Source organism: Cinclus cinclus, chromosome 7 (assembly GCF_963662255.1).
Source record: "Cinclus cinclus chromosome 7, bCinCin1.1, whole genome shotgun sequence".
Classification (NCBI taxonomy): domain Eukaryota; kingdom Metazoa; phylum Chordata; class Aves; order Passeriformes; family Cinclidae; genus Cinclus; species Cinclus cinclus.
This window is the reverse complement of record NC_085052.1, coordinates 15,923,998-15,927,112: the sequence shown is the minus strand read 5'-3', so window position 1 is coordinate 15,927,112 and position 3,115 is coordinate 15,923,998.

Genomic DNA, 3,115 nt, shown 5'->3' with positions numbered 1-3,115 from the left:
TTTTGCTGGATTTTTCTTAGATTTCTTTTAGAACTGCATCACCATCAAAGCAGGAATGGTTGCAAGAAGTTCTAACCTGTTACTAGTAAGAAAAATGTACTTTGTACATACTGTATAGCTCACAGACATAATACATTCATCTTCCTCTGTGGCTTCCAAGCCTTCTGATACTCTTGAGATATGACAGAAGGCACTGGCTTAGCTTCTTCTTAGTGTGAGATCTTGGAGACCGCTAATTAAAGAGATGTCAGGACACTAAACCCCTGAGCATTCTTAGCTCATAAATCCTCAGGGAATCATTTTAGCATTTTAAACTAACCAATTAATTCTTATGAAATTGTCTGATATGGAGGTATCTATACCTGTATGTTATCTCCTTCATTCACAGTATATGTACTGTACTGTGTGCACAGAAATTCCTATTAAAACTTCATATGAGAAATTCCATGCAGATACTTACCCCACACCATACACGTGCACAGATGTACACACGTGTATTTGTGAGAGGCACTTAAGGGCAGGGAAACAGAATGTTACGAAGAAATATTTTAAATGGTGGAACTTAGTTTTCCTTGAAATAGTCAGGAGATGATAGAAATTGGATTACTAAAAGTAAATAATTATGAAGCTATATGTGAATAAAATGGGCGAAATCCTTAAGACCTTACAGAACTTGCTCAAGTGCTCAAATGATTTACCTAGGTGAAGATGGAACAAAAGAATTAGAATTTGGCTTAGCACAGCCAGATATGGCTTATCCTTTTTTTTTTTTTTCTCTTCAAAAACAGAGAGCCAAAAGAAAGAATAAAATCAGCAAACTGATGAAATTCAAACTGAGGAAACAGTAAAATTTTTATTCTATAAGCATAAATATTCAGTCAGGGTCTACATTTTCTTCAGAAAAGTTGGAGATGTCTGTTCTATCAAATAGTATGAAAAGGATATTTAACAAATACTAGGCATAGAGGGAATCTTGAATCTGTTCATAGATATGCCATAGAAAACCATGTCTCTATATAGATATAGATATATGGTTATGCATGTTTAAATTTTTCTGCCATTAGAAGTTCAACCTTACACATATGAATAGAAAAGGAATGGTGGGAAATGTGGTGAATTTGAGGAGCAAACATTCCAAAGCTACATGAGTGAGAAGGCTGAATTTAAGTGCCCGCTATGACAGTAAATTATATATGCTCATTGAAACAGATCTGAATTCCAGTACAGTAGGAGGACTGCATCACATCTAACCTTACTTCTGTTTATGGCCTCCCCATAGATCAGAAGCTATGAGAGAGTCTTGGTGTAAGAAAATAACACATACACCCTTTGGCCATTCTTAATTTGAAAAGAATATTGCCAAACTACAACATATTCTGTCTGCCAGAAGCCACAGTGTGTTGACATTTGTTTTTATCAACAGATCTCAAAGAATCAACATGGGCAACTGACACAAATACTCTTGAGCGTGAAGAACAGGTCACTGATAGATGCTCAATGACACCTAACATTACTTTTCCCTCTGACCATGATATGAAACACTATGATGGCACTAGTTTTTGTCAGACTGCAGTTGCTCTACAGATTTTAAAAGGTGTATGAAAATCAGCACATTACAAACATATTTTGGCCTGTCTCCTCTTCTCTGACTGGGTTGCTGCACCCAGCAGCCTGGGGGCCAGGCCCCTCCCTGGTGGGTGTGTGTTTGCAGCATCTTCTTGACAGGTGACTCAGTGATAGGAACTTGGAGCAGCACACTAAAGTGTTCTCACCATTGTACACACACACAGTTTACAAGAAAACAGCAGAAGAAAGGCATATTTATTCTTACTCAATTTCAATATTAGCAGTTTCAATATTTGATCAATATAAAAGAGTAGAGACTTGAAAAGAATTTTATATGTAACTATACAGAGTTAAATTATTTTTTGTCATCTTCGGTATTTCTAGCTCATTACTTTTCATTCTGTGCTTTAAAAGAAGAGGATGTTGAGGAGTCTCAATGAAATCATGAGAAGGAATAATAATATTTTCTTGCATTATGTCTTCAGTCATGTTTTTTTACTGACTTTGGAACATTCCATATAGTAGTTTCTTTGAAATAGAAGGTGCTTCTAGAGGATCTGTCTCATGCCCAGCTAAAAAATTCTAAAAAATTAACTTCTATGTAGAGCTTACATATTCATCTTTATCACACATGATAAATCAGTTTAAACATCAATTCTTTATATTGTGATCACATTAATTCAGTGAAATAGAGTGGCATGCCACTCTCTGGAGGGAGAATAAGTGAATACAGGCAACCTGACCAAGTGATACCATTTTCTTTCAGGGCAGGGAGGTTGGGGGTTTACATTTTTGTAAACTAACAAATTTACTATCATTTTATTATCAATTTTTCTATGTGCAAGATCATCTAAAATGCTTATCAGGCTTTCACCAAATCTCCCTCATGTTCATCTATTTTTAGAGAGGATAAACTACACTATTTGTGTATAACAATAAAGATAACAAGCATGAATTTTTAATTAGGTACTACTGTAAGGTGATACATTTTATTTGTAATAAAATATTTCAGATGTAGCTGGGCTGTCCCATAATCACTCTAATATCATTAAGCATTTTTTATTGTATTTCTCTTGATTTTTCTTCTCTTGTATTTTTCACTCTTAAAATTGCACTCTTGTGCTGTCAGGTGTGAAATGACATGGAAAGAAATATCAGAAACCAATAGAAGTTCTTTTTGAAATGTTGTCATGAATTTTAAAGTTTCTCTGCTGGAATATTACTTTTATTTTCTGTTCAATCTCCTTTACTCTCCTTTTTTTTCCCACAGTATTGAACATTTTATCTTTATTAAAGTTAATTCACATTTGTATTTAAACAATTTAATTTCAGACACTCACAGAAGTATGTGTGCTTTGTGATTTTAATGCATATGATGTCGTTTGCCTTTGACGTTCATAGTACCTACAGAAGCCAAACTATTTATGGAGTAGTTCTTAGTAGTAGACCGTTCCTGAGCCCTGGTGATACATGGAAACTCCTAAGAAGGATAACTGACAGACATGGTTATTTAAATAGATTCAAGCAGCACTTAAATGTCAAAGGCATT